This window comes from Anomaloglossus baeobatrachus, chromosome 4, assembly GCF_048569485.1.
Source record: "Anomaloglossus baeobatrachus isolate aAnoBae1 chromosome 4, aAnoBae1.hap1, whole genome shotgun sequence".
In the NCBI taxonomy this organism is placed as follows: domain Eukaryota; kingdom Metazoa; phylum Chordata; class Amphibia; order Anura; family Aromobatidae; genus Anomaloglossus; species Anomaloglossus baeobatrachus.
This window is the reverse complement of record NC_134356.1, coordinates 576,633,365-576,646,012: the sequence shown is the minus strand read 5'-3', so window position 1 is coordinate 576,646,012 and position 12,648 is coordinate 576,633,365. Positions and strand designations below refer to the sequence as shown.

The 12,648-nt window shown below is 48.1% G+C and overlaps 1 protein-coding gene across 2 annotated transcripts in view; it reads left to right on the top strand.

The window, feature by feature from the left end:
• Positions 1-12,648, top strand: part of ADRA1A (adrenoceptor alpha 1A) — a 228,587-nt gene that overhangs the window by 188,139 nt on the left and 27,800 nt on the right. The window lies entirely within an intron of this gene.

The following is a 12,648-nucleotide window of genomic DNA, read 5'->3' as shown; positions in this document are numbered from 1 at the left end:
ATACCTCTAGGGGCGACCTATCGGGTTCACATTCTGTCCCTATCATGGGGACCCCTACGGCAGGTGTCCCGGATTCTGGATTGTAGGGCTCAGGTCCCGGACCGACCAATATCTGAGGGGACTTAGAGGGTCCCCTCCATAAAGTCCAAAAATAGGGCAGATCCCTTCCAAGGATCACGTCATAAGGAAGAGTGTTAAGAAGTCCCACCTCATGTTGCACCTGACCGCAAGGTGCTGTGATGGTGACAATCCCCGTGGGATAGTCGCGGCGGTCCCCATGTATGCAAACCACCCCCACGGTGCGTCCTGTGGCCTTTACTTTAGCCCTCAAGGTGGATCGCACAAGGGTCACTAAGCTTCCGGAATCCAACAATCCTGTAACCGGACATCCATTCACCTGTATTTGGCACAAGTGGGGCTCCGTCTCTGGGGAGACCAGGTCAGCAGTACACACCACCTGAGCATACATTGAACCCCGCCGGGTAACCCCACAATCCATGGGCTCCGTGGTGAGTGGACACTGGGCTTCCATATGTCCCACCCGCTGGCACCGCCAACATCTAATGGGGACAGAAACCCCCTTGACGGGTTGTCGTTTAGGGTACAGAACCTCCCGGACCTCAGGAATGGCGGCCGCGGCCTCAGACGGGACGGTAGGGGACTCCTGCACCGTTGCCAGCGGTGGGTCCTTGGCCCTAGGCTTGGAGGGGCCGGACCGACGGGTGGTACGCAAAGTCTCAGTGTCCCGTATCAAGTCCTGCGTAGCCACATGCCGCTCTACCAGGGACACTAATTGGTCCAGGGTACTCGGGTCACCCTGTCCTACCCACCGTTGAACGGTGACGGGTAAAGTGCGCACAAAACGATCCACTACTACCCTTTCCACCATTTGCGCCGGGCTCAGAGTGTCAGGCTGCAACCACTTTTTTACAAGATGCAATAAGTCATAGGCCTGGGAGCGTACGGGTTTGGCTTCCTCATAGAACCACTGATTTACCCGCTGAGCCCGTACATAGGTATTCACCCCCAACCGAGCCAGTATTTCGGCTTTCAGGGTCACATAGTCAATGGCGTCCTCGGTACAGAGGTCCAGGTACGCTTTTTGGGGTTCCCCCGTCAAATAGGGCGACAGTACCTCAGCCCACTGGGCGGTCGGCAGCTTTTCCCGCTCGGCCACCCGCTCAAACACCGCCAGGAACGCTTCCACATCATCCCCCGGGGTCATCTTTTGCAACGCTTGTCTCACCGCTTTCCGGACGCTGCCGTCGTCACCCGGTCCTGGGGTTGTTGCTGCCGGTCCGGCACGGATCGACTTGGCCAGGAGAACCATCTGTTCTTGGTGCCTTTTTTCCTGCCCTTGCAAGGATTGCTGCTGACGTGCATTGGCCTGATCCATCTGTTCTTGGAGTTTTTTTTCCTGCATTTGCAAGGATTGCTAGTGACGTTCCAACGCCCGGAGCAGGTGTGCATTGGTCTGTTGCTGCTCTGCATTAGCCTGTTGCTGCTGTGCATTAGCGTGTGCCAGCTGCTTTAGTATTTCCTCCATGGCGTCGCCGGGTTTGGGCTGTAGTATAGCCGCTCGAATCCAGGACATGCGCAGCTGGGTCACCAGGGATGGATGCTACACCTCACCGGCTGTCATGCCCGCCGATTCTCCACCATATGTGAGGTAGCACGGTCGGCTGCGCAGCAGAAAACACGGGATCCAGGCATTAAGGTTCACAGCACACGGTTTTAATGTCCAAACAAAAGTCCATAACAAAAATACATGTGCCTCTCCAGCAGAAAACTCAGGGAGTTCTGTTCACTCCCTCACTCCCGGCACACCTGCCCTTGTTCCTGATTCTATTTAACCCTTCCTTCAGCCTGTAGGGAAACAGCATTAACCCTATAGTGGATTTACTTTCTATCATGGAGTGAGCACAACCGGGGCGAGACATACCGGCCGTCATAGATAACCCCGGTCACAGTCTCACAATATATATATATATATATATATATATATATATATATATATAAATTAGCCAAGTAAACTGAGGGCATAGGTTTTATAGATGTAGTAGTGTTAGATGCTTCCTGGTTGTAAAGGAGCTTAGAGCAAGGTGAGAGTAGTGACTGATAGCCGGTGGGTTGGTTAGTGAGACGTGCCTTGTGAGGTCCCAGTTCTCCAGTGGTGTTCCTGGAGTGAGGATGTGGCCTTGTAACTTGAGCTCATTGGGGAACCCGGGTCTGGAACCTATGGCTTACCTCAGGACGGGCTTAGAAGAGTCCAGGGACTAGACGGCCACCGGGGCAGAGAATCTTGGGTGAAAGGAAGTCTAGTGACTAGAAGCCATCCGGGGTAGTGAGAGGACCGTGGGTAACTGAAAAGAGAAGAGGGGGGAAGTGAAGGCATAGGCCCAGCAGCCGGAGAACTAGGTGCCAGTTAGCGGGATAGGTCAGACAGTGTACCCCAGGAGAAAGCGGCAGCACAACTGTAGAAGTGTGGCCATGTCTGTCATGAATGTGGAAGATCAAATAAACTGTCAAGAGAAATCCATTGTGTCTGTCTGCTATGTTTATGACGGTGTGGGATGGTAGACGCTAACCCGAAGAGAACCATACGTGTTGCACATCCCGCCCAAAAGCAGTTTACTAACACTGACTTTTTCTGGCGAAGGAGTGCAGAGGCCTCACGACCTGGCATCCACACCTTCCTTCACATAAAAAATACTTTACTGATCTATATTAAAAGTAAGGTTGTTTAACACAGCAGTACACGGCTAGGAAGCAATACATATACACTACTCACAAAAAGTTCGGGATGAAATGTATTTGGGTGAAATGTATTCTAACATTAAAAGTTCACGCTATAGTGGTATTTTATCATGAAAGTAGGGCATTTAAGTAGAAACATGCATTGGTGATTTCCTCATATAAATCAATATATAGAACTAAAAGCCAACAACAGGGGTGGGTATGCCCATCCAAGGCATGTCAATGTCTCAATACTTGTCATGTGGCCCTGAGCATCAATTACAGCTTCACAACGATGTCTCATACTGTTCACAAAGGGAGTTGTTGTCTTCTGAGGCATGGCATCCCACTCTTCTTGAAGGGCAGCCCTCAGGTCATTGAGGTTTTTGGCTACATAGTTACGAGCGACTACATGGCGACTCCATTGATCCCATAGGTTTTCTATGGGCTTCACGTCTAAAGAAAGTACAGGTCACTCCATTTGAGGTACACTAGTCCCCAGCAGCCATTCTTTATTTGAGACCTCTATGACCTGGCTCATTGTTGTCCATATAGAAGAAATTAGGCCTGTGTTGTTCATGCAGAGGCACAGTGACTGGATTCATATTGTTATGCAAGTAGTAGGGGTTTGTTACTGTACCATTTCCAAAGTGTAGGGCAATTTTGTATTGACTAGACACACCTGCCCACCATAACACCACCACTACCAAAGCCTCATCTGGTGACAACAGTGGCTTATGTATAGCGTTGCACTTGACATCGCCAATATTGTTGGCAGCCACCATTTCTGCTCAGTGTGAATCGACTTTCAGCAGTGATCAGCACTGAGGCCCACTGGTCAATCGACGATGACGCCTGTGCCTGGTGGTATGGTAACTTATCCTTGCAGGTCATCTAGCATGCAGAGCACACTCATATAAATGAATTTGAGTGGTCTGACTTGACACTTGGGTGCCTCTCACCTGCCTTAAATGTGCCTGTAATTGTGTGGCATTCATCATCCGGTTTCGTAGGGCAATGTTCACAATGGAGTGGTCATCATTATGTGTTTTGGGTAAAGGACGTCCACTTCTATGCCTCTCTATTACTGTTCCAGTATCTCTGTATCTCTGTTTCAACATTCTGATAATACTCTGTGACACTGTAAGTGTACTGTCACACTTTAGCGACGCAGCAGCGATCCCACCAGCGATCTGACCTGGTCAGGATCGCTGCTGCGTCGCTACATGGTCGCTGGTGAGCTGTCAAACAGGCAGATCTCACCAGAGACCAGCCCCCAGCCAGCAGCGACGTGCAAGCGACGCTGCACTTGCACGGAGCCGGCGTCTGGAAGCTGCGGACACTGGTAACTAAGGTAAACATCGGGTATGGTTACCCAATGTTTACCTTAGTTACCAGCGCACACCGCTTAGCTTAGCGTGTGCAGGGAGCAGGAGCCGGCACTGGCAGCGTGAGAGCTGCGGAGGCTGGTAACGAAGGTAATGTTTACCTTGGTTACAGCTTACCGCAGGCTGTCAGACGCCGGATCCTGCTCCCTGCACATTCAGGATTGTTGCTCTCTCGCTGTCACACACAGCGATGTGTGCTTATCAGCGGGAGAGCAACAATAAAAAAACGAACCAGGGCTGTGTGTAACGAGCAGCGATCTCACAGCAGGGGCCAGATCGCTGCTCAGTGTCACACACAGCGAGATCGCTAATGAGGTCACAAAAAACGTGACTCAGCAGCGATCTCAGTAGCGATCTCGCTGTGTGTGAAGTACCCCTAAGCTCCGTGGCTTTGTCTGTCTGAGAACATCCTGCTTAAAGCCTTGCAATGTCGAGGTACTGTTGATTAATTGTTAGGTGTCCAAATGTAAACAGCATGATGAGGAGGACTGTTTAAATACCAATTCTAGTTGAACTCCGAAATGTATTGGGCGATTCATGGATCAAACACCTGTTGTGAATTTTGCAATGAATTTCCTTGTCAAAGAACAGCAAAAAGTACTGAAACATTGAACAGTTGGACATGTGAGTTCACAAGTTTAGAGGTCACATTAAGTTCACCTAAAAAGGAGTACATCTTAGGCTACTTTCACACTTGCGTTGGACGGCTTCCGTTGCTATCCGCAGCCTTGAGGAATTACGGTAACCGTTGCAGGAAACCGTTATATGCCTCATAGACTTCTATTAGCTACGGATAGCAACGGATGGTCTTGCATTGCATCCGCCCCGCGGCGCATCAGTTGTTTTGACGCTGACCGTCAGTGACCGTCGGGCGGATGGAACGCTGCATGTAGCGTTTTTCTGCACTTCAAAAAAATGCAACCTGCAGGATTCCGTTAGTGTCCGTTGTTTTTATAATGGACGCCTATGGTGGCGGATTCCGTTAGCATCCGTCTTTACACACCTGCGCATGCTCAGATGTGTAAAGTCAAGGAAAAAAAAACTATAACGGATTGCGTTATTTTGTACGATCCTTAGCATCCATTGTGCCACTATATGCAACGCATCCATTGCATCCGTCACACAACGCAATGCTACGGATCCCGTCCAACGCAAGTGTGAAACTAGCCTTAGGATCATACTAAAATTTCACCCGAAACCAAATATCCTTAACTAGTGATGAGTGAGCACTAAAGTGCTTGAGTTCTCATTACTCCAATCGAGCTAGCCCTTTTTTTTATAATTATTTATTATATTAAATCAGGCTAAAAACACTCTTTAGTGCTATATTAAAGACACTAAATGGTGCAAGTGTAAATCCCTGCCAATATGCGTGCTCTAATCTAAGCTCTCTCCTACATATCTTCTCACTGAACTGCAATGTGTTGATCATCACACCCCCCGGCTCTCATATGACATTCATTGCGGCTGGCCAAGCACTTTTATAATACTCACCTAAAGGGCAGTCCGGTCCAATGGGTGTCGCTGCTCTCCTGTTCGGCGCCTCCTCTCAGTGGCAATCACTGTCCTCCTTCTTCTAAGGCTCGTGTGCATGATGCGTCTTACGTCATCCACACTAACCGGCATTGAGGTCCTGCCCAGGAACACTTTGATCTGCCCTACTCAGGGCAGATCAAAGTATGGTAGTGCGCATGTGCGGGCGGTCTTTAACCTTTCCTCGCGCCTGTGCATTATAGTACTTTTATCTGCCCTCAGCATGGCAGATAAAAGTGCGCCTGTGCAGGACCGCAATGTCAGCCTGTGTGGATGACGTAGGCGTGTCATCCACACTGGGCTGATAGATGGACGGAGATCGCAGCAGAAAGAAGGCGCCGGACCGGAGAGCAGCAACAGCCATCGAACCGGACCGACCCGTAAAAGTATATTTTACATTATACAGCGTGGCCTGGGCTCTTATATGGTGGCCGCAGCTTATAGTTGCCAAATCTGATGACTGATGACAGGTTCCCTTTAACCATACTAAGATGATAAGACATTACCCAGGGTGGAAAGTCTTTTAATGATAAACATTCAAGTTGAAGCTAAGGGCTGTGGAGGTCAGAAACACGTCGCCTGCATACCCACGGCTGTGCTAACCAACCTTGTTTTTAATATGGATTAATAAGTACTTTTTATGGATGAAGTGCTGGTCTCTTTTGGACGTCTGCATTCTTAGTAATGTCCAAGTAACCTCAAAATACAGTATCTGGATATCTTGCTTAGATCTTCTTTAGTTGACAGTACACCTAATCGGCATCAAGCAAAATAGATCACTGTGTGTATAAGCTATAGAGCAGGTTCAGTTCTAGCTTATTGCCCCTACATAGAGAAGCATTCTTTACTGTAAGAGCAGTGAGACCATGGCACAAATTTACTAAAAAAAAGTCCAAAATGTGCCTGAAATCTGAATGGGAAAAAATGTCAACTTGTGAGCACTGGAGATGTGTTGTTGATCATGGATTTATTCGTATGGGAATATATAGACACAGGGAGGAGGGTTTTTTTTCTCTAAGATGAAGAAAATTGTCTTCTGTATTATGAGGGTTTTTTTATTTTGCTTTCGAGATCGTTAGAATACGTCGAAGTGAATGGACTTACAAACTATGTTATTATGTGCCTATATAATTCTGGATACTAAATAATGTTATTCAGAGAGCATACATTATAAAAGTAAATGCATTCTCCGTAGCCACTAAGGGAATTAGATTTATATGGTAATTCTCCTTGGCTGTCTATTCATCAAGCGTCTATCTTTAGCCGCTCACTTATGGGCTCATTCAGCCACTTGGCTATCAAGTCATGTACAGGGCTTGTGTTCAGCTCCTCTGACCGAGCAGCCGGTTCAAGAAGCACTGACGGATCTGACTGCATTTCCTGGCTTTTATGATAACGTACTTCTTTTTTTTTTCTATGTAAGCATTTAACAGGATCGTCAAGTACATTTTAACCCAGTGGTTCAGATGTTACATAAAAATGGATAAAATACAGCCATGCTGTATCACCTGCTTTTATGACTTTTAAGGCCATGTGCACACGTTGGGTATTGGGTGAGTTTTTTACCTCCGTATTTGTAAGACATAGGGACAGCGAGGTTTATAAGTCGTTTTTTAAAACATGCATATTAGTGAAGATTAATGTATTACCATAATTTTGTTTTATAAGACGTACCTCAAATTTAGAAAAAAAAAAAAGGTAAAACAAATAAGGTCCGTTTTATAATCCAGTGGTGTCTTACTGGAGGGGGGGCGGCTGCACCGCGGTGGTGGAGCGGGGTCACAGGAGGTAAGGGCAATGGTGGAATAGGGCGATGCTGCAGGTGGTGGGGCAGGTGTCCCAGATGCTCGCTGCGGGTGTTGTGAAGCAAGGAACATTCAGAAACTGTCGGCAGTGTGAGCTTCAAAGAAATGGCGCCCGGAGTTGGTGTATGTGCAGATTGAGCTATCCACTCAATGACAAGCCAAAATCTCATCTGCGCACACGCCACCTGTGGGCATCATTTTGCGTAAGTGTGCTGCTGGGAGATCAATTGGGCGTAAGCGGCGCGTGCGCAGATTAGATCTTGAGCCGAGAGCTCCATCTGCGCATGCGCCAACTCCGGGTGCCATTGATTTTCAGCACAGCACCCACAGCATAGCGCCCGCGGCATTGCCCCTGCTTCCTGTGACTCACCCCCCCCCCCTCACCTCCCAGTAAGCTACATTTGGATTATGAGAGGCACCCTTCATTTTCTTCCCAAATTTTTGGAAGGAAAAGTGCATCTTATTATCTGAAAAATATGGTAATCACTTCCTGATAGGTAAGATTGGGGGTGTGTGAATAAAGTGAGCTCAGAAGCGGAGTCCTCGCCTAAGGCTGGATTCATACAATCGTATGTCATCTGATGCGAGTGTGTACCACCCAAGGGCTATATATGTACGGGGACAGTTCACTGGGTGGCCGTTGCTCGTTCTGTGACACTGGGGGTTGCTTGAAGGGAGTTATGTAGAGGGGATTATTTATAAAGTTTGTATCGTGACGCCACTTGTGGGTTGCAGTTATGGTGATGGAACTGCAGCTGCACAGTTTCTCACCGCTGGGGCTGATGTTAGTGGCAGCCTGGATGTTGGGCCCTCCACAAGTAGGGTCGGGGCCCCAGGGGGTAGGTGATGGAGTTAGGCGCGGAAAGAAGGTAGGCCACTCAAGGGATTGCAGTGTAATTGGGTTCTTTACTCACAGCAGGTTGGTAACTGGTACCTGGAGGAAGGCTGTTGCTCACCGCTGGTTCCCTTAGTCCCACTGCCGGTTTACTGACCTGGTGGCTTCGTTCCCCTGCACCTTTTTCAAGTTGGTGGATCTCCGTGGCTTCAAGCATCTGGGGGTCCCCTCCTAGTTGTCTCTCAGTCTTTAGTCCATACGGCGGCAGTTTGAACCCTGTAGGATCGGTATTCCATTCCGGTCCCTGGTTCTCCCGTCACTGCTGTTGCCCCCGGACTTTACAGTCAGTGAGGTCCTGGAGGTCCGCTCACTGTGCAGATTTTATCAGGTCTGCTTGGAGCGCTTTCCTGACCTAGAACTCTGTACTCCATCAGTGCTATGGTTCCGGGAGCACTTCACTGTACTCCACCGACAAACACGTGCCTGGGCCCTCAGGTCACCGTCACACACTCCCATCAGTGTAGTTACGTCCATCACTTCCACTTACTGACTCTACTGACTGTACTAACTGTCTGCCCCCTACCACCTGGTTGTGGTCTAGTGGACTGGATCAGCTTCAGGCCTAGGTGGCCATCCATTGGGTCCAACTCTAGTCTGTCACCAGTTCTTGGAAATGGGGAAAAACTGGAATTATAGCATGTTTTGGTGTTACCAGCACTGGTCTTACAGGTTCTTGGGGGTAGGCCCTGCATCTTTGACAGGATACAGTACCTTGTAGCTCCTGATGGGTTCAGGGGCGCTACAAGTGCATTGGATGCGATATGCAAATGACCCTCAGCTCAGGCTCTGCTTCAAGCGTCAGCCGAGTGTCATGCAACTGTGATCTGATCTTGCGATTGGATCACAGCTACAGAGGAGAGGGAGGGATTAATCTCCCCATCTCCTCCATTGTCAGCTGATGCCATTATCGCACTGCACTCGGATATCAACTGAGTGCAGTCATATGTGTCACTCGCACCTATAGACTTGTTTGGGTGCGAGTGACACGTCTCTCTCTGACTTTTTGCTAATACAGACCATCTGCTCTCCATCATTGAATAACATTGGTTCAAGTGCATTTTCTCGCATTAACTCGTCCAAGTCATGCGCTCGTGTAAGCGTATCCATATGTGGCGCCCTGGACTAGCCAGGTCGTCACAGGTAACACACACACACCCCCCCCCCACTAGACAGTAACATTAGCCAAACACAAAACCCTTGTTGCCTCCCTCCAGGGTCTGATGTCCACACCAGGTGGGGCGGAGCCAAGTGGTTGGCCCCACCCACCGAGGAGTTCACAGGCCTGGTGGCGGGAAAAGTGACAGTTGAGTTCAGGAGGTTTGAGTGAGAGGAGTAAAGTGGAGAGTGGCTGGGTTTGTGGCCCAGGCACTGACAACAAGGTTGGCAGATGGTGGTGGCCATCTGCAGGAGTGGTGAATCAACGCGAAACCGTAGGACTGGGGTTGGGCGGTGGCCCGCCGGTACCGACCGGGGAGCGAAGTGAAGCCAGCACACACAGGCAGGGCCATCGGACCCCGACTAGGTTTGGAGTCGCCGTCAACAGTCAAATCCGAGTGTGACAGGAACCCCAGGGGTTTCCTAACAGCCAAAGACCCGTTAGAAGGCAACCGTCCGCACCGTGAGGGTATACAGCTACCGCCTAAGGCTAGAGACCCAAGGGCCAGCGCCTGCGGGCAAACAGGCTCCTCCGGCATCCATACACCGGGGAACGGACTACAGTTGGGAATCCATCGTAGTCAAAACAGTACACCAAGGTGCAGGGAAAGACAGCCGCCATCACCTGTCTGGGGAAAGACACTGCAGCTGGCTGCGGGACCCGTCCATCCAGCCGTTTGGTTTACCGAGGACTTTGTGCATCTCTTACTGAGTGAGTACACCCGTGCCATCCGCGCTGTCCCTGCAACCCTGCACCTCAACAACCCTGCCTCCCCATCACACCACCGGGCCCCGGGACCACCGACCCATACCCACGGAGGGGGAAACAACATCTCAGCTGCTCCCTACCATCGCTCCCAGGATCCCCGTCACCAGAAGCGGTGGTGCTTATCTTCACCACAACCCGTGGGTGGCGTCACGGACTAAATCCCCCAAACCAACCACCCTTTTCACTCACGGGCGAGGAGCGCTGCTCGAGTCCCCGGATCCGGCCCACGGCTCGAGACAGAGAGCAGCAGCCGCAGCAGCACTGGACCCGAGCGTTAGCGAGCGCAGCAGTGGCATCCACCCCCGCCCGCGACACATACATTGCAGGTGGCAGCTGTTTTATACAGCCGACACCCAGCAGTAACTAAAGTGTAAGCACTTAGATAGCAACCAAAGCCTGCAAGTAATGATACACTGATCATGATATGATCATGGTGCGTCAGTGGCTGTTAATTAATAATAATTTCATGTATTAAGATGCCCATACACCTTAAATATCCATCAGTTGAGTACTTATTTAGCTGATAACTATCTCTCCTAAATGAATGTTCGTTCAGCCAAGTTTTCATGTTTTCTATGGTGAGAGCTAGGTAAGCTGCGGCCAGACTCCTCTTTCAGCGTCTTATCTGCTTGCAGAACAAAAGGATCTGACAATAAATATTCAAACTGATCCTTATCTTCTGCAACATGTTCTAAATGCAAAAAAAGGTATCGCAAGTCACCCTGCTTTTCCCATTCTATGAATAAAACAAAATCGACATACAACATTATATAACATGGTGAACAGCATAATGAAGAATAAAAATGCCAGAATTTAGGCGTTTTTATTATCAGTTTGCTGCGTAAAATTGGAGCAAAACAAAATTGTAAAAATCGTATGTACACAAAAATGGTAAAAATCTAAATGACATCAGATGTGCTCACAAAAAAATATCCTCCACCTTCACATGCTCCTCCTCACTAACACACACATCTCCATCAATGGAAAATAAAATTATAATGCTACTTCTTACTACGTGTCACTGTTGGTATGGTTTTCTTTTGGTGATACGCAATGTTGGCTTTGAGTGATTTTTGATTTTTGGAATCATGGCCAATTAATATGTTTTGTCACTTGCTTTTGACATACTTGAAGTTTTTTTCGCAGAACCTATCCACGGTTGACTGCTATTCTTTGTAAGAAAAGTCTTGCCACCCTACCCCACAAACATATGAAGAAAACGGAAGATTGTTGTCACATGCAGTACACATGTTTTGTCATACACATGTTTAGCTCCATATTTAGCTCCTTTGCGAAATCTTGAACAACACACACAAAAAAGCAAATTTGACATAATTTCACACAAAGCCCACACAATTGACCAGACAAAACTGTTGGCACCTTTCCAAAATTGCAGGTAAACAGCATGTGGTGCCCATTAAAACTGATCTGTTGCAAATAACTGGAGTGGGCAATATGAAAATCACACCTGAAACCAGATAAAAAGGGGAGAAGTTGACTCAATCTTTGCATTGTGAGTCTGTGTCCACTAAGCATGGAGAACAGAAAGAGGGCAAGAAAATGGCCTGAGAACTTCAAAACTAAATTTGTTGAAAATATCAACAATCTCAAGCTTACAAGTCCATCGTCAGAGATCTTGATCTTTCTTTGTCCACGGTGCGCAACATAATCAAGAAGGGTGCAACCCATGGCACTCCAATTACTGTAATCTACCTGGATGTTGACAGCAGAGAAAAATTGATAAAAAGTTGCAATGCAGGATAGTCCGGATGGTGGATAAGTAGCCCCAATCAAGCTCCAAAGAAATTCAAGCTGTCCTGCAGGTTCAGGGTGCATATGTGTCAGCAAATACTATCCATTGACATTTGATGACATGACCCAAGGGGAACCCTACTACTGACACAGAGGTATATAAAAGCTAGATTGCAGTTTGCTAAAATGTACGTCAGTGAGCCAAAATCCTTCTGGGAAAGTGTATGAGACCAAAATAGACCTTTGGAACACCGTACCTACAGTTAAATATAGTTACATAGTTACATAGTTACTTAGGTTGAAAAAAGACCTAGGTCCATCTAGTTCAACCTTCCTCCACCAGTTCTACATTTAGTCACTAAGTCATTTATAACCAACAATGTTTTGTGTACTGAGGAAATCATCCAGCCCTTTTTTAAAAGCTGTTATAGTATCTGCCATTACTACCTCTTGTGGTAGTGTATTCCACAGTCTGACTGCTCTAACTGTAAAGAACCCTTTCCTATTTAGGTGTCGGAATCGCTTTTCTTCCACTCGCAGTGAGTGCCCCCTGGTCCTTAGTATTGTTTTTGGAAGAAATAAGTCATGTGCCAGTCCTTTATATTGACCACACAT